Raw genomic sequence first — 22,773 nt, forward strand, 5'->3', positions numbered from 1 at the left:
GGAGGATGCTGAAGACAGGCTTAGATGGAGGGAACTGATTCGCTGTGGCGACCCCTGAAGGGAAAAGCCCAAAGGAAAAGAAGAAGAATAAGAGGAGTCGACTATTAAAATAATCATTTGTGACAGCACTAAAGTGGAATTAAAAAATGAAACTCTTCTCTTATGGACATGAAGGTCTCGGGTTTGCAAGTTTCTGAAAAGTTGTTTTTTGAAAAAGCATTTTTTATTTAAATTTGATTTAACTCTCAGCTGTAAAGACGTGAAACAAAGCTGCAGGCGCCCCCTAGAGTCCAGGAGGTGCATCTGCTCTCAGAATGGATGACCAGGAACAGGAACAGGAACAGGTCGTGGTCAAACTTCTGCTCTCTTTGGGGTCCAGATGACTCCAACCACATATTGATGTGTGATTCCTTCCATGACAAATATGGACAAAGGGGGATAGGATTTTATGTCTGCCATGGACATTAGTGAAACTCAAAAATCAATGATAAAAAAATGTTCAGCGCACTGTCATGTGGGGTCCAGATGATCCCACTTTTAAAGTAAACAAGCTAAGGAGAGTGGAAGGGTTAAAGGTCCAAGAGCCCACAGAGCAAAACTCCTCCCCAGACTGGATCTTTTGTCATCTGCATAACTGAGAAGGATTTTTCATCCAAACAAAAAAAGAAGAAAGTTTTATTGTTACTGAACCCTTAACATCAGAGTTTTTTTTAACCCTAAAAACCCAGAATTTTCCTGAACCTTCTGCTGCTTTAAAGCTTTTCGAGGCTTCAGAAATCTTTTAGCCTTTAGATTCATCTGAACTTTATCAGCATCACCTGAAGGAGACATGAAGAACATCAGGATCTGGAAAACTTACTCTGTTTTTTTTTTTTTTTTCATTTTTAAAAAATAAAACATTCATATTTTTTTAATCTTTTTTTATTTAGGTAGTTTGAGAAAATAATGTAAAACTAAATAAACTAATAACTAAAAATAATTTAATTAAATAAAATTAGAGGAAGAAACTTTTCTATAACAGATGTTTCTTGGTTTTGAATAGTCAAACTGGATTTTTGAAAAATAATTCATTTGATAAAACTTTAAATAAAGTAATAGATAAAATTAAATCCCCCAGAAATAATTATTTTAAATTAAATTAAAGGAATAAACTTTTTTATGCCATATGTTTTTTATCTTTAACTGGTTTGGTTTATTTCATTAAATCAAACTCAGCTGAAATATTCCGAACATGCGCAGTCCAGCATCACTGATGCGCGCGCACCACCATCATCAGTGAGCACGCGCTAGTCACGATTTACGTTTTTAAATCTAAAACCGAATCTTGAGATAAAACCCGCCAGCAGCGTCTTCGTCTGTCCGTTCGGCCGCTGAGGTTCCGGTTCGGCGTCGCTGGACTCACTGTGCGGAAGCCTCGCGGTGGGGGTGGGGTGGGGGGGGCACGGACCTCAGCCTGCGGGACAGAACCGCGCGCGGCGTCACCGCATCTCCGGGGAAGCGGAGGGGCTCGGGCTGGACGGAACCGCTGCGGGGTTTCCGGGACTGTGTCCGAACCAGAACCAGCGAATACTCACGGCGTGGACGCACCGCTGCTGACGTCATCCGCCTCAGCATCGCAGGGGCGCGTCCAGAGGAGGGGAGGGGCCAGGTGCCCCGCCCCCGAAAAACTGTCCATAAAAAAACAGAAAATCAGAGAAATTTAATTTTAAAAATCTCTAAAACACGAAGAAGAGCAAATCTGTCTAAAATAAAGGTTTAATCTGCACAGCAGGTCGCTCATGGTTCTGACCGGGTTACAGACTTCCCAGAATGCATCATCTTAACATCTGAATATTTTACAACAGAATTACAAAGACAAAAATAAACAACATGTAAACTTGTTTTTTTGTGACAGTAAGAGGGAAACATTATTTCTGCTCTTTATGCCTACATTTCAAAGCCTGTGGTTCACCTTTTTACCTATCAAAACAAAAAGAAAGATAACAGAAAGTAAACACTAACAGATGTGGATTCATTGATTTAAAAACAAAACTGATATTTATGAATATTATCTATCTGAAATATTTGGCTTAGGAAGTCCTATAAATATAGTAAATTCAGACTTTAAATATTTTAGTTCTTTTTTTATATTTTATATTTTATGTTTAAATTTTATTGAAATCAACCCTGACTTTTATTTATTCTTCAAACAGCTGGAAACCAAGTCTCTTCGTAGAGTGACCACTTTGTCAAAGTGAGACAAAGCGACACTTTTTTTTTTTTTTTTATCAAAGTGTCGCACTTTGATAAACAAGGGAATTTTAAAAGTACATTAATTTTAGCCTGGGAAAAACACACAGAAATAGTATGAAAAACACACAAAAATGAGAATAGAAAACTTAATAATTAGGGAAAAAAATGACAAAACAAAGAAGTTAGAACAAAAAATGTAAAAATTACAACAAATGACGTAAAACACAAGACATTACAACAAAAGACACAAAAACGAAGAAATAAAAACATGAAAAAAACGTTAGAACAAAAAATACACAAAAATCTAAACAGAGAATTTGATTTGTTAATACAAAATGTATTTTTAAATTGCATCATCAAATTAGTAACTGAATTATCAGTTGAGAAATTAATTGAACTATATGGGTAAAAAAAAAAAACCCTTTCTATAGTTCCATTGAACTCTTTTTGAGAATCTTCGTAATTAATAGTTTTATTGTCATATATTGTATGCAAAAGAGCTGATATGTCTATTAATGATTGAACTATTTATCCGTGTATGTGGGCGTATGCATGTTTTCCAATCACGTTTTTTGACTATGTGATGTTTTTTTTGGGTAAAAATATATTTCTGTTTGTCTCATTTTTTATGATTTTCCTTTGATTGCTAAAATAAACCATTTTTAAATCTAAAACCTGAAACTTTGAAAACAAGAATTAGAAATAAACTAAAATGACATCAATGTGTTTTGATTTTGAGTTGTAAAGGTTTTTTAACTCCGTACATTTCATCGCCTCCTGACGTGTAATTCCCCGTCAGTCCACAGGATGGCAGTGTAACGCCTGGATGAGAGCGCCTCACACACACACAGCATCTCTGTGCTGTTTGGGGCCCCGAGCTTTCATCTGCTGGCTTCAATTTATCTCATCACAGTACACTTCAGCCCATCTAATGGCATGTACACTTTGTTGTCACCTAAAGGGAATTTCTTGTCATGCTCCTAAATTGATGTACCTGTTTGTAGCCTTGGACAGTGTTTGTGCTGCAGAGTGGAGGAGCGTGTGTGAGCAGCATGCAGCTTCACTCATCTCACACCGTGAGACACATCTGAACAGCACTTTATGGCTTTGGAAAGTCAGCTTTTTGTCGAGCTTTGCAAAGTTAATTTGATTATCACCAAGGGAGTGTTGAACCCTTTGATCCTCCCGCAGCCCCGGGTCACTTCCTGCACAATGCGGCTTGTTTTGGTCTCGGATGAGCTCTGAAAGTGTGTTTTTTAGGAGCTTTTGCATCTTTGACTGGTGATTTTCCGAGGGAAGTTTTTTTCTCTGATATCATCTGAAGTCTTTGGATACGAGCAGACAGATAAAGGGGCTCTTACGGAGGGAATGTAATCTGGCTAAATGCTTGTGTCCTTCAGCCTATCTGATCCTCCTGGTGCTCTTAGCGCCGTATCTTTGAAGCAGTTTTGAGCTTGAATAAGACAGGAAACCAATCGGGGCATTAAATGAAGTGATGCTGTTGGGATTCAATTCAATCAGGGCCGAGTCGGAGAAACTCCTTTCAGATATCGATCTGGGACGTGTGTCAATATTGATCTTCTCTGACATTTTCTTACTAGAATGACGACAGATTTTCTTTGCGTTAACGAGAGTTGTTATGAAGAAAAATTAAAACAATGTTTTTGACATTTAAGGATTTCTACTTGAAAAAAACAGTTTTTTTCAGTATATAAATGATAAAATTTCAAAATGTAAAACACTAAAACTTCACTTTGAGGGGGTTGGATTTTAAAATTGTTTAAATCAGATTATTTTTTTTAAAATAGTAATAGATGAGAATACTAAAGCCTGATCATCAATAGCATCACTGTAACACAGTAGAACATCAAATATTCCATAAACATCTTAGAACGGGACTCAACCGGTCACAGCAGTTCTGCTTTTCTTCCCACTGTCGCCTTTTGCTTGATCAGAACAGAATTCCACCCAAAACCTTCCATGTAATCAGATTACCATTTCCATAGATCATTAGTAATCTGGCGCCCTCTGAACTGAAATATCCAATTTAATAATGATAATTTGTAAAGTTCTGATGTTTTTTATGTAGATTTTTGAGAACAGAAAGAAGAAAAGAAAAGAAAAGGAAAGGAAAGAAGTCCGGAGGAATACCAAAGAGGAAAGTCATACATGATACAAAAGGTGTGATGATGGAACATGTAGAGTGGCAAAGTCAAGGCCCGGGGGCCAGATCCGGCCCTCCAGATCATTCTATTTTATTGTTATTAATGACCCGATACTATCTTGAGCTCATTTCTAACTTGTATAATTTTGACAAAATATATTTTTATTGAGAGTAAAATATTGAAAGTTGTTTAAGGTTTAAGTTGATTTATTCTGGAATAATATTCCTGCATTTTTATTATTCATAATTATGTTAAAAAGTTACAAAGTTTTAAAAATGGTCATTCTGTTAGCTTTTTGGACTATTTTAGCATTTACTAAGATTTTTTTGGTTATTTAGGAGTTTAGCTGATATTTCAGCTACACGCTAGCTGTTTTGGCTAATTTAGTTCTTTTTCAGATTTTTAGGCTATTTTGAAATTTAGCTATTTATGCAGTTAGATGCTAGCTGCTTTGGCTAACCTATTTTTTATTTTTTTGTTTTTTAGGGTAAATCTGCGTTTAGCTAATATCAGCTAAATCAGCTTCAGCATTTTTAGCTATCAATTTCAGCATCTTCAGCTTTCAGCATCAGCAATTTTGATTGCCAAATTCAGCGTACAAAATTCACACTAGCATTATCACAGGTAATGCTATATATCTAGTTCATAATTATGTTAACAAGTTACAGCTTTATAGTTTTAAAATGTAGTTTCAGAGTGTTCAATAAATGTTTATCCTGTTCGGCCCGTGATCTAAGGTGTGTTTTGGATTTTGTCCCTTGTGTGATTGAGTTTGACTCTCCTGATGCAGAGAAAGGGGTTAGATGAGTCAGATGATTTGCTGTGGCGCCCCCTATAGAGAGCAGAAGACAAAGAAGATGAAGAACTTTATGAACAACAGCTGGATATCTTAAGGACATAAATGGAGCAACAGTCACAAAGATCATGCAATCAGATGAGACCAAAATAGAGCTCTTTGGTATTAATGTCACCGCGTTTGAAGATGAAAAAGTTGTATCCCACTTACTGTGAAGCACGAGGGTGGAAACATCATGATATGGAGCAACTTTCCTGCAAAGGAGACAAAACAACTGATCGGTGTGAATGAATGGATCCATGTATGGTGGCGTTTTGGACATAAACCTCCTTCCATCAGTGAGAACACTGAGGAGGAAACATGTCCTGATCTTCCAATGACTCCAAACACATCACCATGGCAACCAAGGAGTGGCTACAAAAATAAAGCGTTTCAAGATTCTGGAGTGCTCTAGCCAGGTTTTGGACCTCAATCCAATAAATAATGTGTGAAGGAAGTTGAAAGTTGCCAAACAACAGCCCCCAAAACACCACAGCTCTAGAGAAGATCTACATGGAGGAATGGACCAAAACAGCAGCTACAGTGTGGAAACCCGAGAGTTTTTGGAATTACCCCATAACACTTCAACACTGGAGCCGACATTCTTTCAACTAATGTAACTCATCAACTAGTTAATGTAATCCAGGAGTCACCTGACTCACCTGCTCCTTAAGCAGCACACAGACCCTCACTCTGGGCGAAGTATTGTTTGTGTTACATTCCCTGCATTACTGAGCGTTTCTATCTGGACCTGATCTTCAGTTTGCTTGCCGCCTGCCCTGACCCTCGCCTGGACTCTGACTACTCTAGTCTCTTTTTGGATGATCCCATACTCTTGATTGACCTCTCCCCGTCTGACCCTGATTGAGCTCTGTGGACTTTAAGGAGTGTTTAGTTCCTGTCTGAACTAATAAACCTGCTGGACGTGGAACCAGCTGTCTGAAGACTTTTGTTTGCGTCAGAATCAGCTGATCGTGTGATGTACAATCGGTTGATCACGTAAACAGTCAAGGATTAAGTCAAAGAGCGTGTTATTTAGATGTCACTGGCAACATCTCAGGTGTTAATGATCCACTGTAATGAAAATTGTGTTTTTAACATGTTCTTGTGGTGATTTTCTCATGATGGACACATACAAAGAAAATGTAAATTATAATTCTGACTGTTTTTTACTCAAATTGTAGTAAATCAGGATCAGATGAAGAAATGCTGTTTGAAAAAAATCGTATTTCTGATGTAATAAATGCACTGGGCGGGGCCACAATGCTCCGCCCCATTCTGATTCATCCACTTGTAGACCAATAGATCCATGAACGTCTTTGTTTGGAATCTGGATCAGAACTGAACGACTGGATAGCTCTGATGTTGGTCGCCGTTTTTGGTGTGGGGGTGTGAGGGGCTATAAGCTACTGGAGAGTACATAAAATGATGGGAAATGGGGGCGGGGTTGCTCAGTTTTGCCCTAAAGAGAATTTCTAAAGAACTCCTGCCGCTCTGCAGAGACTATGTCCTAGAAAACAACGTCGATTTTTGGATTTTGGGTTAAAACGGCATCATCATAATAAAAAAAAGGGAATTCTTTGATCAGAAGATGATCAGAACGGAACTTTAAAAGGTTAAAGGCTTGAGAGACAACGACAGATTTTTTTATAAAGATTTGCAACAATCATGTTATCATTTTCACACGTATTAGTGTTGGTCAGGAATGTTTGGGGCTAACTGGACACTCTCATGAAGACGTGTGATTTTAGGGGCGTGTCCTTAGTGAGGATGTGGCAGTGAAAGCACAGAAGCCGTCGATGACCTTCAGAGGTTATGGGGAACAGCTGTAGAAAACTCGGGGGCGGTACTTTAAAGTCATGAAGGTCAGAGGTCGCATTGTTGTCATCGGTAAGGCAAGGATGTGTACATATTTTGCCTGGTTGCTATGACAACTTGTAGAAAGAGCCTTGTGATCCATTTTGTGTTAAACTCAGAGCCCGTTAATGAAGGTCTGGAAAACTTTAAGAAATTGCCCAATTGACTTTTCCATCCCGGTGAAGTGCGGTGACGGAGAACCTCGGCGCCGGTGCCACTCAAAGCCCCGTCTGGCTCAAACCGGTCTGAGAATGGAAGGTGTCTGCCGGCGGGTCCGTCCTCGTCGTTTGTGACCAAATGGGTTTTTATTTCCTCCACTTCTTTCCATCTCCCTCTCACTGGTAACTTGCTGGAACACATTTAGATCCTGAGCAGAACTCCTCAGTGCCCACTCATCACTCTGCGTGCTGTTTGAAGATTACTACGCTCAGAGACATCCGCGCTGGGCATCCAGGCAGCTTAGAGGCCAAAATCCATAATCCCTTACCCTTCATGGGAATTCTCCATGCACTTCAACATGCTGAAATACAGCCCCGCTGCAGCAGCCACTCATGGCCGAGGAGCTCCTGCAGCCGGAGGCGGAGATAGATGGATGACATGTCTGAGTGAATGGAGGGAAGTGGAGGAAGTTAGATTTAAAAATAAGTTATATACCAAAGATAGGCTCTTCCCTGAAACAAAATTGGCAAGCAGACAGTAGAGGGATGTTTTGTGGGAGGTGTTTTATTTCTAATATATGCACAGACCCTAAATCAGCCTGTCGGCGCGCGGCGGTAACTGCTTTATGTACAGCATCACATCCGAGAAGACATTTTGTGCAGAAAATATGGCGAGACCGCCTTCCTCCAGCCGTCTGAGTGAGAAATTTCCTCTGTGGCTTTGGCGCCTTATTAAAAAGCGTAAATAAATGTAGTTCCTTGATTTAGTAATCTGCATGAACTGGTAATACGTACAGTTCAGCAGCTGTGGTTGAAGGACTGCACGGTTTTAATTTTTTCCCCTCCAGGCCGCACGCTAAAGCTTTGTTAGTCTGCTCCGCTAAAACCCATTTATTAGCTCGGGGAGTTGGACGAGAATAATAAAAGTAATCTCATACTCACATTGGTATGTTCTCATTATGAAGGTGCTGCTTTGATGAACCTGCTCCGTTTCTTTCCTTCAAATGTAAAAAAAAAAAATGAGGTAGACAAAGAAAAATGTCAGAGCCGCTTGGATTTCAGGTTCACAAATGTCAATCCAGCAGGGTTTCTAATTCTGCACAATTTGTGAACGCACCTTTGATTAGCACTGAATCAGAGTGATTAACTAAGATGGTCAGGTGGCAGTTTGCACAGACATGAAGAACATGATTTAATTAGTAGAAAATGTAATGAACAATTGACTGCTCATGAATGAAGTTTCTCATGCAGAGACGCGTGAAAGGACAATAACTTCATGACTGAGACTCCAAGCAGAGGAGCTCAGGAGTTATTATTCATCCTGATCTGATCTGTGTTTCATCATGAAGACTAACATTCAGGTGTGATCACCTTTCTTTACTAATACATTAATCAGCTGCTGACAACTACAAAGACCTTCATTCTTTTTCACGTTAAAGTTCCCCTCTGATGAAAATCATGTTTTTAGAGATTTTAACATTTTTCTTCTGAAAGAGAACAAATATAATAAGAAATCATTTCATTTTTGCATTTTCGAGTATTTCTCCTTTAAATCAATCAAACAGTCTTGGACAGACTCTGTTTGAATGAATGATCTTCTTTCCATCAACAGCTCTGCTGCACATGCACTAAACCCTCATCTGTTCCTAGTGTCTAGTTCAGGTTCTGGAGAAGAGAAGATGGTATCTTCACATTGACTGCAGTCAAATGAGCCGCCGTTCACATTTCTGTGGTCAAATCAGCATCACTGGATTTTTGGTGTGAGTTTCATCCAATACTTACGGTAGCAGGACTGAGAACGCTGGAAAATCTCCACCAGACTCCACGGAGCTTCTTGATGTGACCACGGAAATGTGAACGGCGGCTCATTTGACCGCAGTTGGAAAGGATTGTAAATCAATGAAAGAGCATTTTGATGTTAGCTTTGATTATTTTATCAAGAACTCTGAGAAACCAATGATTGAATGTATTGATCACAGTCAATAAACATTGGAGAATTAGCTAAAAGAGTCTTTGGTGAACTGGAAGGAGAAAGAATCAGGATTTTGGAGGAAGTTCTGTCCATGAAGATCTTCACTTCCTCGTCCAGCTGACATCCGGATCAGAACCATACGGCTGGACATTACCCAGATTGATGGATGTTTTTATGTCGCAGCGGTGAAGATTTACACTAGAGAGACACAGAGATATCATAATCAGACAGGGGGGATCAGGGGTGGAGCTCCAAAAGCCACGCCCCCTCAGAGGAGATTTTGGGAACAGAGGCTTCAGATCAACATGAAAAATGATTTTTTTAAACAGTGTAGACTGCAGCGTGTTTAGAGGACAGAAGAGCGTCAAACAAACTGAACTTATTGGCTCCTCGGTAGCTTTAACAGGAAAGTCGTCTTGATGAAAGATGAATATAAAGACGTGTCATTCTGTTTAAGATGTTAACACATTTATATTCAAGTCTTTTATTTTGACAAAGCTTCAATTAGAGAAAAAAATCATCTTGTTAACACTAATGTGCTGCTCAGCACCTCTGGATCAGGTGTTGATGACAGGTAGACGCATCGCGTTTGCTAATGAACTTTTAGATTTTTTTATATGAAATAACTTGAGTCAAATCCAGACCACTAGATTCTGTGCTAAAACGTGGTTTAGTCCTAATTAGTGTGAATACTTTACAGTAGAGGCGTCAAAATCAATCACACAAGAGGCCAAAATCCAAAACACAACTTAGGTCGAACAGGATAAACATTTATTGAACACTCTAAAAATACATTTTTAAAACTTTAAAACTGTAACTTTTTAACATAATTATGAACTATATAGCATTGCCTGTGATAATGCTAGTGTGAATGCTGTAAGCTGAATTTGGCTGCGGAAAATGCTGAAATTGAAAGCTAAAAACGCTGAAGCTGATAGCCAGCTAAAATATTAGATAAATGTCAAATTAGCCTAAAAAACAACAACAACAACAAACTTAGGTTAGACAAAAAACTAGCATGTAGCTGAAATATTAGATAAATTCCAAAATAACCCAAAAATCAGAGTGAATGCTAATATAGTCAAAATAGCTCACAGAAATTAGATTAGCAAACATTCTAGCATTATGCTAGCTGCTTTTGGCTAATTTATACATCTTTTCAGTTTTTTTTTGTCTACTTTGAAATTTAGCTAACATATTAGCATCAAGCTAACTGTTTTTGGCTAATTAATACGTTTCCAGATTTTTTGCCTATTTTGGAGTCACGCTAACATTTTAGCCTTATGCTAGCTGTTTTGGCTAATTTATACATCTTTTCATTTTTTATTTTTTTATTATATATATTTTTTTATTCTGCATTTAGCTAATATGTCAGAAGCTTTCAGCTTCAGTAATTTCAGCTAACAGCTCTGGCGTCTTTAGCCGCCACATTCAGCTCACAGCATTCACACGTGCATTATCGCAAGTAATGCTATATATCTAGATCATATAACGTCATGATGATGAGGTTGGTCCTGAACAGGAAGCAGAGTTTGGACAGACGCCACTGTCATTACATCGGCCTCATACATGTTGCTCAGTCCCGCTTGTTTAATTGATGTCTCCAACTCTGTGGCCACGAAATTGCTTCACCTCTAATCTGATCATCGCTCTTTTACCAAGGACAGATGAGTGGCAGGACGGGGCGCCTCAAGGATCCAATTGGATTTCAGCTCAGGCTGACCCTGACCCCAAACCCTCCGTGAGAGCTCCATAAAACAAAAATAAAGAGCTTCGCTCCTGAAGATGGTGTGACTTGGTTAGGATGGTTCTGCTAGAACCCATGGTTGGTGTCATGGGATCCAAACCTGCAGAAAGGTCCCTGCAGGACAATGTTCTGGTCTGGGCCAAATGTCAGAGAGTGTCCTTGGTCAGCGGAGGATCGGGCCGGCGCGGCGCTCCGTGGCGATGGGGGCGCGGGGTGTCATTGAGCTGGCGCCGGCCCCAGCTCTTTTAAGGTTACTATTTGATTTAACGGCAATGCACTTTTTATAAAAATGGATCATGCCTCTCTGCTGCCACCACACCTAGTCCATCTCTGTCACCAACACTGGCTGTGCGTCTTCACCTTTCGCTGTGGAAGCACCACCAGAGGTTGTTTAAGAGATAAATCAACGGCAAACGAAGCGTCAGCTCCGGCTCCAGCTGGCCCTGATTGTTTTACCTGCCGACCTGTTTTACAGGCAGGACGCTGAAGGAAAACTCTTCTATATATTTAGACTATGACAAGCAACGGAGGTCTACTCATCATGTGGACAGCTCTTCGTATGGACCTCTTAAATGGACGGCAAGTCCTTGAAGCCGTGATGCACAGCAGCGGTTAAATGTCAGAGACTGTTTTCTTTTCCCTCTGAGGATGTAAATGAAAATTAGCGTTTTGTTCTTTTCTTGCATCTCTGTCTCGTATAAATAGCATCACCTGTCTGTGTGGCTCAGCATTGTTTCTGACAAGGTGATAATCAGCAATCATTGCATCATCAGTAAACCTGCTCTTAAAAATAGATTCCTCAACCAGTTGCCTTTTTGACGGTGCGCCCGCACACACGCCCCGCCGATCAAACGCACGCTTAACTCCTCCGCCTCGTCTTATCTGAACTCTGATCTCGGCTGTTCAGGCACGAGACGCCGCCTCTGTGTGGCGTGGCAGCTTGATGAAATCGGAGGATAGATTCATGAGCCGCGTAATCCTCTTATTACTCATGTCATTTTATTTAAAACACAGATCCCACCATCAATACTTGAGTCTGATCTGATACCCCCCACAGACGAAGACCCAATACCCAAAGAAAACATTCAAACTACAGCTGGAGGGTGACGGCGATGGAACCCCGAGGAAGCATCTCCATCAAGGATTCATGCTCCATCCTCGCAACGTGAAGTTCTTTTGTCACAGGAAGCAAACTGGTTCTGAAAAACGCTTATCTGGATCGGAAGAAAACTTAACAGGTCATAACGGAACAGCTGATGTTGGAGATGTTTGTGGGTCAGAGGTCAGCGTGGCTTCACAGACTGGAGATAAGCATCACTGATGGTTTCATCCTTCTGTCGAGGCCGCGTCACACTGCTGCTGTGTACGGTGTGCACATATAACAGATAAAAATTGGTCATACATGATTATAGGTGAAAAAGTGAGAAAAGTCTGGATCTTTTCACGAAAATGTTCTAGGGTTAGGTAATAATCTCCAGAATCCATTACCAGGGACTGGATTGATTTGATTACAATTTTTTCATCCTTTTGATCCTCAATTCATTTAAAAAAACACACATTTCACATACTGTAAAACGTATCAGTAAAATTAGAATGAGATTAATATTATACTGTGTTACATGGATTCTCTAACAGAGAAGCTCCAACGATTGTTCTGCTTCTCCTGGAGGACGTTTCAGTTTGGCCACTAGGTGGCGATCGTGTTATAGCATTACACCTACATATAGAAGAAGAAAGAATGAGCAAAAAACTGTGTTTTAGACCACAAATGGATACTTTAAAAATATTTCCTTAAAAGAGAATTCATTTCTGTGAGTATATATGAGTATACATTTCTGCGTCACGCTGCCGCTCCGTACGGTTTACACATATTGAACAGATAAAAAGTGGTCATACGTGATTATATGTGGGAAAAACGGGAAAAGTTTGGGTCTTTTTGAGAACGTTTTCTAGGGCTGAGTATCACCAATAAGTTCCAGGATTGATTCACCAAAGTCTGGATCGAGTTGATTCAGATTTTATTTTATTCTTTTAATCCTCAAGTCATTTCAATTTTATAGTTTACACATTTCACATACTGTAAAACGTATAAGTGAAATTAAAATGAGTCTACATGAGCTGCAGCCCTAAAAATCATTTACTAACCAAAACCTCCCGGAGAATAAACTTTATTCCATCATTTATGTTTGTGCAGCAATAAAAAGTGCAGGTAGTTTTCTTCAGAGCATTTAATATTAATTTGACTATTTGGCTTTTGTTTGTTCATTTTAGCACAAATTACAGAAAATACACTGAAAGAAGTGAAACATTAAACAAAAGTTCTGTTATTTTTTACATTTAAAACTATTACTTTAAAATTTGATTTAAAAAGGTTTACTCAACTTAAAAATGTAATTTGATGAAAACTAATGTTTTTAAATGTAAGAAATTATGGAACTTTTGTTTTTGCAGTATAAAAAAAATAAATAAGGAAAAAAATACTTAAAGAAATGAAAGGAAAAAACGAAGGGTTTTCTAAGAATTAAACTATTAATTTACAAAGTATAAACTGAAAAAAATTAAATGTTGAATCAATTAACAACACCTCTGATTTTTTACATTTGAAATGATTTGCTGACATGAAATAAAAAAAATGAGTTGATGTTTATTGAACTAAAACATGTAATTAGATAAAAACTAATATTTTTTAATCTAACAAGTTACATAACTTTTGTTAATTGATCCAATGTTTCACTTTTTACAGTGTGTCTTAAATTGTAAAGGACTAAAATTAAAAAAGTTTTATCATTTTTTGTATATAAAACATTTTTTACTTTTTTTGTTTTGACAGCAGAAAAGACAAGTTCCTTCCAAAAAAAAAATATTTTCTTGAATTAAAAATAAGAACTTTAAGCATTTCTTTCTTTACGACTCTAAAGCGCCTAATTTTGTTTTGCTATCAAATATTAACTTGACAACATTTGTAAAGAATCCTTTTTATCTTTACATGTAAATGTAACTCTATGCTTGAAGGATTTTGTCTCGGAACAGAAACTAGACGACGTTTTGCAGCAGCAGATCAGAAAAATAAATCCCTGACAAAATGTTAAACCTTTTAAAACCATCATTTTATCTAATCATATAAATGACAAAACTCAATGAATACACATTTAAATTAACTAGAAAGCCATAATTTTTTGTTTGAATTTTCCTTCAAAGCCATACCGAAGGGGTCAGCGAGGTTCAGATCTGGTTCTGTCTTTAGGTGGATCCGGATCCGTCCGTCACGCTTCATTCCAGGTTGACTCATGAGATGTCGTCTTCATTCCTGGACTATGAAACTCCTCATAGTCTGGTTCAAATGCGGCTCCACGCCGGCGCTGGCGGGCGGAGCCTTGCAGGCATTCGGTGTTGGAGCCGTCTGAAGGAGATTTGAAAGCAGCGTAATTTCTTCCTGATTCATGATGGGCTGAGTGGCATTAGATCACAGATGCGCTAACAGCAAAATGGGAGAATTAGACAGTTGCAGCTGTCCGTCATTACCCGGCGCAGGAAGAAGTGACAGTGCTACGACATCCATTAGAGCAATTAGATCTGGCACACAGGTGCCTTTCATTTGAGCCGTCTGATGTTCTGTCGAAGTGCTGATAACATTTTGCATTTCCACTCATTTCCAAAGAAAAACCTGCGCAGCAAATGGAATAAAAGCAGTGGGACGGAATTAAATAGAGCGTAAACTTAATTTCATGTTGCCACAATTCATTCGATTCATACGGGCTTAATAGTATTGTTCATTTTCCTGCATATTTAGGGGTGAAGCGTTCACACCTGGTTGTGTCTGGGGGGCATTAAGTCTGACTAATGAAATGACTCTATCCTCTGTGGTGTTTTAATCTATTCAGTAGGAAAATAATTGACAAGCCCACAGTATGTGCATAAGGACAGCTGTCACTAAAGCAATTAAAATGACAAAGGTTAATTAATTCTTTACGCTTTTTGCCTGATATGAGACATTCACAATGAGTGAGTTTTCATTTTCAGAGGAGTAATAGTGTTTTGAGGAGGGTAATTTATTTGTGATTAAAATTTTTAAAAAAGCAGCACCCATTGTCTGATAGCGCCTTTAATATGTCGCGGCCCCCAGGACGGCGCCCGCCCCCGGGTCTGCAGCAGGACATGATCTGAAATGACAATTTGTTGTTCCTTAAAGCCTTACATTGTTGTGTGGCGGCAAAAACAGCGTGTGACTTGTTTCTAGATGAGGCTTTTTCTCTTCTCAAAGTGGAGAAAAACCAGTGTCTTTTTCTTTTCTTGGTGGTTGGAGGTCGAGCAGAAGCAAAGCAAGGCGCGAATAATTACCACGGCAGCCACCTCTAACACCACGAGAGGAGAGAACTTTCTAATCCGCCCAAATGTCAAAGCCACGAGCCCTCCTTCCATGCGAGTCTCTACAGGCTGACAAAAGGCCAGTGGTTAGTCATCTGTTTACTCCTGCAGCTGCTGGGTGTCATTGGGACTCTGAAGGAGAAATCCCATGATTCTCTTTGCCATTTCTGACAGCTCCCGCCCCGACCACATTAATCAGGGATTGTGAGCGGGCGAGGGGGAGAGGGCAGGCATGGATGGCTCCGGCCCAGGACGACTGGACCGGGGGAGAAGATCTGGGCCCGGAGATAAGAGAGACGTCCAAACGCTGGCGTGTGGCTCTCATTCATACGTGCAGAGCGCCGCAGACAAAAGAAACCAGCAGCTCTTCTGGTCTGGTGAAACCGAGCCTTCACATGGACGCCGCGAAGACAAAACACAAAGGCTGACTGGAACCAATCCTGTCTGACACCGTATTAGTCTGAGTGTTTACTCTGTACACAGTTCAGACAGGGGGGGGGGGTCCATGTTGTCCTTAAAATGGTCAATAAAGAAAAAAATGTTTATCAACAAATTCCAGTTTCCAACAATGATTTGTATACAAAAGTACAACTAAAAACTATAAACTAGAAAAGTCACATTACCTGCGATAATGAATGCTTTTGCTGAGAGTAGTCGCTGAAGATGCTGAAGCTTTTTGCTGAAAATAGTGACGCAATTTACTTTAATCACTGAGGGGACTTGCTGAAAATGCAAAAGCTTTTTGGAAAATGTTAAATTTGTTATTAAAGAGTGCTGAAGTTGACCTGATTCACAAATACATGTCATTTTTGCCAAAATATTTAGTGTGTTGCTTAAATTTGAGCTAAACTAAACTCCAAATTAGCACAAAAAACTTCATAGATGCCAAATTAGACAAAAAAGCTAGCTTGTTGCTTAAATACGAGCTAAAATCCAAAATAGCCTAAAATTTCTCAATAAACTAAATTAGTCAAAAACGTTAACATGCTGCTAAAGTAGAAGCTAAACTCTAATTTAGCCAAAAAAAACCCACCAGTGTGTGAATGTGCGTGTGAATGGGTGAATGGGTCTGTGACTGTGAAGCGCTTTGGGTCCTCCAAGGAGGTTAGAAAGCGCTGTACAAGTATACAACATTTACCATTAAAAGACCACTGGGAACGTTTTGTAAGATGATTGGAGAGGGACTTTGCATCAAAACTTAAAAACATCTCATAAGGATTCTCTCTCGAAGGGATTTAATCTCAAAGAACTTCTTGGTAAAATAAACACAAACTTTCAAATTAGAACTTTATACTTAAACTACTTGAATGATCAGCCTCTCTAGATTAAACCGACTGAGGCATCAACCTGCAGAGATGAAACCGCCAAAACCAAAACACACAAAATAAAGGGATTTACAACATACACACGCAGACACAGATGTGTTTTTGTTTTAAAAGGAGGAAGGTCTGCACTAGATTTTGCTGTTGTGATAAAATATTGTAATTATTTGAGCTGCCTTGAGGGTTTTGGTGCCGTCACCATAGCAACAATGTGGAAACTGCAAACACAACAGTTTGTGTGGAAAACGTTTGTCCTGACTTGAGGTGGAGCGTGTTTGCCTTTAAGTTGAGTTGTGGCATCTGGACTTGAGTCTTTTTTCTTGAAACGTTTCCCCATCAGTGCCGTGTTTGGAGACTTTAAGTCCAGACCCCATGACTTAGCTTCAAGACAACATCACCTGAATCAACCTTCACCAACTTGAGAAAGATTTTAAGACATGCATCCCTCTGGGATCAACCAGGAAACATTAGTAATTGTCACTGAACAAAACCACCAAGTACTTAAACATTTTGAATTTAATGTCTAAGATACGACATGGAGCTCATGTAGAAATACAAACACGGGACTGGAACCTGCAACCGAATCACAGCCATCGATGGGTCTTTTATTTTACAGATAAAACCAAACAACAAACAGCTGCTCATGAGGAGGTTCAGATGCTCAGCAGTTTCGGATCACAAACATTCATATAGAGAGGAGTCAAACGTTCAAGCGGGGCGGTGCTCCATGAAGCCTGGAGGTCGGAGTTCATCAGACTCAGAAAAAATCTCCGAAAATTCTCCAGCAGGGAACTGAGTCCAGAGATCCCAACCGGACATTTTTTAGAGTCAGTTGGTTTTGATGGATCTACAACTTTTCCCAGATGGTCCACGGAAATCTTTGATCTTGGAATGAAATTTGATGAACCGCCTTGTGTTGCTGGGATGACATGAGACAAAATGATCTCCTTGTAGGACGTGTCGTAAAGGATAAATCATGGGGGTTTCCTTCTTTGGTCGATCCCAACAGTTACAGTCCTTGATGGTCAAACATCAGCATTTAATACCGCCTCAATGGTTTGCATCCCAGTTGCTGATCTCCCTGTGCCGTTCCCTAGCCCGGATAGATACAGGGTTGTATCAGAAATTACTGATTGGCAAAAAAAAAATCTCTGCCAAACCACCTATGCGAATCAGGGAAAGCTGATTCCCTGATGGGACATACAGAAAGGTGAACAACCACAAACAATGTTCAGTACAATGAAAACCCAAGTCCAAAGGTTCTTGAGGAGGAGTTTTGGATAACGATGAAAGCCTTACTCACAGCTGTTGATGATACTGGCTGGAAAATGGTCAAACCTGGATGTTTATGCATATTTTTATCTACGGGTATGCTGCAGGTAAAAGGTCGTAGTGAACACTTATACAACACTTAAGGGTCAAAAGAAGGTGAGATGCAGGCGTGTCGTACAGATGTGTCATTTTTTTAACCCCCCAAATTCTACGGACTGTTCAAGGAGCTAGTGATAGTAAGAAATGAGGAAATTAGACAATCAGTGTGTAGTGTTGTGTATCACATACACAACCCGTGTGTGCAGTAAGAAGCCAGTACTCGCACTTTACTAAGCGTGGTGTAAGGACACCATACGACAGCATCACCTGTACATCATAAGTACCTGTAACTTCCGTTATCCTTATGAATACTTCACAATACACTGACAACTATTGGACGGTCCAGTGTCCATTGAGGTGGTCGTACGAGCCTCAAGGGACCTGAACGACCAACACGTCCCCACGTCATCACATTGTCACATATTGACGGCTGTGGTGCAGCGGTAGGGTGGTTGGTTCCTAACTGAAAGATTGTGGGTACGATTCCCACCTTGCCCACTTATGTGTCGAAGTGTCCTTGGGCAAGATACTGAACCCCACATTGCCTCTGGTGGAAGGTTGGCAGTGTTTGGCAGTGAAGCCACCACCAGTGTGTGAATGTGTGAATTATTGACTGACTCTGTGACTGTAAAGCGCTTTGGGCCTTCAAGGAAGGTAAAAAAGGACTGTACAAGTGTACGCCATCCAATGACGTTTGGTTAAGAACTAAAAATTGACGTCTTGGGTGTCCCCAGCTAATCATTTCTTGATGTGCTGGCTGTTCATAAAATTAAGGGTCTACAACCCTTGGGACACAGTACCGGATTGTTCCTTAACCGGAACATGTCCAGCACCGGAACCCAAACCTGGTACAAGTACTCTAATTCGACACTGGACGCGGCACCAGATGCGGTACTGGACCCAAACTGATACCAGACACGGAACCGGTACTATACACGACACTGGACCCAAACCAATACCAGATGCGATATTAGACCCGAACCAATACAAGATGTGGTGCTGGACCTGAACCAGTATCAGACGTGGCATGGACCTAGACCAATACCAGGCGCGGTACTGGATCCGAACCGATACCATACGTAGTACTGGACCTGAACCAATACCAGATGTAGTACTGGACCTAAACCGATACCAGACGCGGTACAGGACCTTAAACGATACCAGATGTGGTACAGGGCATAAACCAGTACCAGGTTAGGGTACCGGTGCACTTCGTGGCTTGAAGGTTGGGGACCTATGACTTAATGAGAACATCCAGCATGTCAAGAAACGTTGAGTTGGGGACACCCAAAACGTCATTTCTGACACTGAGGGGTCCTTAACCAAAAGTTCATATCTGACCAGTTGGGAGTGAGAGTGTGTTGGAAAGACACAGCTGGGCCCGCCCTCTAATTCCTCCTGTGACCTGGACAACCCAAAACCCACAGAACCCATATGGGTCAACCCCCCCGTATGGGTTTATGTGACTGCTGGGATCATGATTGACACTGATGCTCTCCTTTGTATTAAAGACGCTCAGAGTCCGGATCTCGTGACTCTGGTGCTCCACGCTCGTCTGGCAGCTCGTTTACACGCCTTCCATTCTGCGCATAATGAAGCTGCATTGTTCCAGTAAAGTGCTGTCTGAAGCCTCACTAACCGTCCTTGGCGTATTTGGAAAAAGGGTGGCGACATATCAGAGTCGCTCTATTGAGATGAAAGGAGCGGCGCTGGCGAGCGGCGCTGGCAGACATGAGTCAGTCCTCCGTCTCCCTGACAGAAACACACGTTCAATTTACGAGTCAGGTGCTTGCAGTGATTCCTGCCAGCCTTGTTCCTCCGCATCATAAATTCCTCTTTATGCTTTTGAGACAGAGCAGTTTTGGGGGCCCGCCTTGTCAGAACCCCCACCTCCCTGTTGGCATATTGGATGTCGTCCACGGCGTTCTCAGTGAAAGCAGACACCAGCCCCCCAGGAGCACATTTGTACTATTTTTTTTTTTTTTTTAAACAGGTTTCCAAACAGCATTTTAATTCATTCCTTATTATGTGTTGTTGACTCTGCAAAGCTTCCACTTCCACTGTGTTCATTTTCTCTAAATGCTTCACACAGAGCCACTGGCACCCAATCTATGTAATGAAGGTTTAATAGCCAATTGCAACTTGCGGTATCATTAGCAGCTGGGTTCATGCAAAATCTGCGTTTTTCTGATAACCAGAGGTGCAAATGTTTGATAGGTGGTGGATGCGATTAGCACCTGCTGTTTGATGCATCTCCCGACTCCTCTGGTGTGCTCACGTTTCTGAAACCAGCCTCCTTAAGAAAAAAAAACCCCTTCATGTCTCCTGATTTCAAACACTCAGCCTTGTTTTCTCGTCATTAACTGCCACCAAATGATCCCGCTGTGATCAAACGGTTATTTTTGGTGTCTGCAGCTTTGACACTTGTCAATTCTTGCTGTTTTTTTTACGTTGCAGGAACCTGGAAATTCACCGCAGTGGAATCGTCGTAAGTCACAGAAATAAAAAGGGGGCGTTTTTTATGCTGAAAATGGAAATGTAGCGGTGACAAAACAGCAGATTTAGAGCGCGGTTGTAAAGTGCAGCACAAAGGAGATGATCCTCTGTATCTCTGTCATCCTGTGTGTCTTCTACAACTTTTATTTGTGTATTTATTGCCACAATAACTGGCTCCCGTTTGATCAGCTGGAAGCTCGCTGCGGCTTTCAAACAGGAATTAAAATGCGGAGGGGGATGTTTTCTGTAGTTGTGATTTGATAAAGATGACTTCTGACAGCTGCAATAACGTGAAGACATAAATGAAAGTTGTTGTTTTTTTTGTCCTTTTTTCAGTTGTTTACCACACTTGGTTCATGCATGAACACTGATGAGATTCCCACAACAATAACAAAGATGTATATTCACTCTAACAATCACGGAGCAGAAAACACCCGTTTGCATTTCCAATATGCGCGGTGACAGCGCGCTCCTCGCTGCACTGACGTGTTTGCACAGATTACCAGAGACTGATTGAAGGAGACAGACGGCATGATTGAGACGGAAACACACAATCAACATAAACAGGTAAATTAGCCGAAGAAAAATCCTCAATAAAATTGTTTTCCGTGTGGGATATTTACATGGATGGCGTTGGCTTACTCTCACAGTCAGCTTGTGGTTTTCCTTGCGATGTAAGCAGCTATGCATATTATATGAGTATAGCTTATAGACATCTATAAGCTTATCGATGGTCCCATAGTGACCTCGGCGCGTAGAGGAGCAATACTGGTCATGTGACAAGGATATGTGGTTGTAGTAACGCCGTTGGACATTTGAAGTTCAGTCTCCGATGGGGACCCTCCGCTCAGCCGGTGGGCAGGTAGGGCGTGTCGCTGTGGTAGTTGTAGTCGGGACACACCTTCTGCACCAGCTTGTAGTCGGTGCTGTAGAAGGTGATGAAGATGCAGATGACTTTGAAGGGTTTGGAGCACAGCCAGGACACGTGGCTCTGCGTCTGCTCCTGCGGGCAGCTTTGAGACGGGTCGTGGGCGCACAGGGAATTCTTGGTGCCCTTCTCCACCTTCTCGTACTCCACCCTGCAGTTGAACAGTTTGGTGTCCTTGGTCTCCAGGGCCGTCTGCTGCTGCTGCTGCTGGTGGAAGTGGTGGACCTGCTGGTGCTGCTGGTGGACCTGGAACTCCACGGCCTTCGTCGGGGGGACCAGTCCCACCGAGACGTTGCCCTGGCCGGTGGAGTTGTGACGGAAGTAGACGCTGAAGGTGCCATTGCCATGGTCCACGATTTTCCCTGTGATGAGGAGGTTCAGCTTCACCGTTTTGATGTTGGAGTGGAAGTCGCCCCATCCGAACATTTTCTTGAACTTCCCCGTCTTGACGATGGGCCGTCGTTTCGTCCTGGAGCGAGGGTCCTGGGCGGCGGAGGCGTTGGAGAGCCAGTTCCACTGCTCGTGTTTGGAGTAAGAGTCTGTTTGATCGTAGTTCAGGTCCAGAGACGTGAAGTTCTCCTTGCTGTAGAGGTTCTGGGACAGCAGACGGCTGATGGAGACCGCCTTGCTGTTCTTAGTCCAGTAGGACTTCAACTTGGACTTTGAGTTTTGTCTCAGGTGTGAGTTTCCAAAGTTTTGGGATTCTGCACTGCAGGCCTGAAAGCACAAGAGAAAAGGAAGAAGATAGGTTAAAGCGCTCGGCGTGGAAGGAGATCACTGCTGAACCCAATCGGGTCGTTTGTAGTTCTTCTGATTCTCAAATCTGCATTCAGATCCCAGAGAACATTTATCAAAAATCAATCCTTCATTTAGAAACAGAAACTTTGCATAAAAAAGACTCAGAAACATAAATAACAGTGAAACTATTTAGTGAAACAAATGAGGATCTTTAGTTGAAATAAGGAGATCAGAAATAATTCAATGAGACACGCCAGGGGGTTCTGTTGGACTGGGTTGGAGGTTCACAATATGTTCAGTTTCACTTGGTTTGATTTGCTTTCACACTTTATCACAACATTAAAATGGAAATGACATCAAAAGCTTCCAGTCCGGCTTCAGACAGAACCACAGCACTGAAACGGCTCTGATCAAAGTGACTAATGATAAACGTTTGAATAGAGACAGTGGAAATATGTCAGTGCTAGTTTTATGGGATCTGAGATACAGTCGACCACGCTCCCCAAGGCTCCATCCTGGGACCACTTCTATTTAACATCTACATGCTCCCACTGTCCCAGGTTATAAAGAACAACAACATTAGTTAC

The 22,773-nt window shown here is 41.1% G+C and overlaps 1 protein-coding gene and 1 pseudogene across 1 annotated transcript in view; both read right to left on the minus strand.

The window, feature by feature from the left end:
• Positions 1–1,609, minus strand: part of ica1 (islet cell autoantigen 1) — a 16,523-nt gene extending 14,914 nt beyond the window's left edge. Inside the window, exon 1 of the mRNA XM_024258522.2 lies at positions 1,403–1,609. The gene's annotated coding sequence lies outside the window, so the exon portion shown is untranslated. The remainder of the gene's footprint in view (positions 1–1,402) is intronic.
• A 15,180-nt stretch (positions 1,610–16,789) lies between these two features.
• Positions 16,790–22,773, minus strand: part of LOC112136531 — a 32,898-nt pseudogene continuing 26,914 nt past the window's right edge.

This window comes from Oryzias melastigma, linkage group LG16 (assembly GCF_002922805.2).
Source record: "Oryzias melastigma strain HK-1 linkage group LG16, ASM292280v2, whole genome shotgun sequence".
Classification (NCBI taxonomy): Eukaryota; Metazoa; Chordata; class Actinopteri; order Beloniformes; family Adrianichthyidae; genus Oryzias; species Oryzias melastigma.